Here is a 262-nt window from a genome sequence, read left to right on the forward strand (position 1 = left end):
GGACACACACGTTACGCTGAGACATCTCATCTTCATCCTGAAGATAGCGATCTGGAGGACGAGTTGCTCACAGCTGGACTGGACCGGGTCGAATCTGGATCAAACTGATTAGAGAAGGAAGGAAGACAGTGGGGTAGGGAAGGAAGAGAAAGGGAATGGGGAAAAAAAGCGTGATGGGGAGAAAGCAGAGGAAGGTGAGGGTTGCTTATGTAATTTGACAGCGTGGTTGATTAACAGGACCATGGAGTAAGTAGGGCAGCAT

This window comes from Lampris incognitus, chromosome 2, assembly GCF_029633865.1.
Source record: "Lampris incognitus isolate fLamInc1 chromosome 2, fLamInc1.hap2, whole genome shotgun sequence".
NCBI lineage: Eukaryota > Metazoa > Chordata > Actinopteri > Lampriformes > Lampridae > Lampris > Lampris incognitus.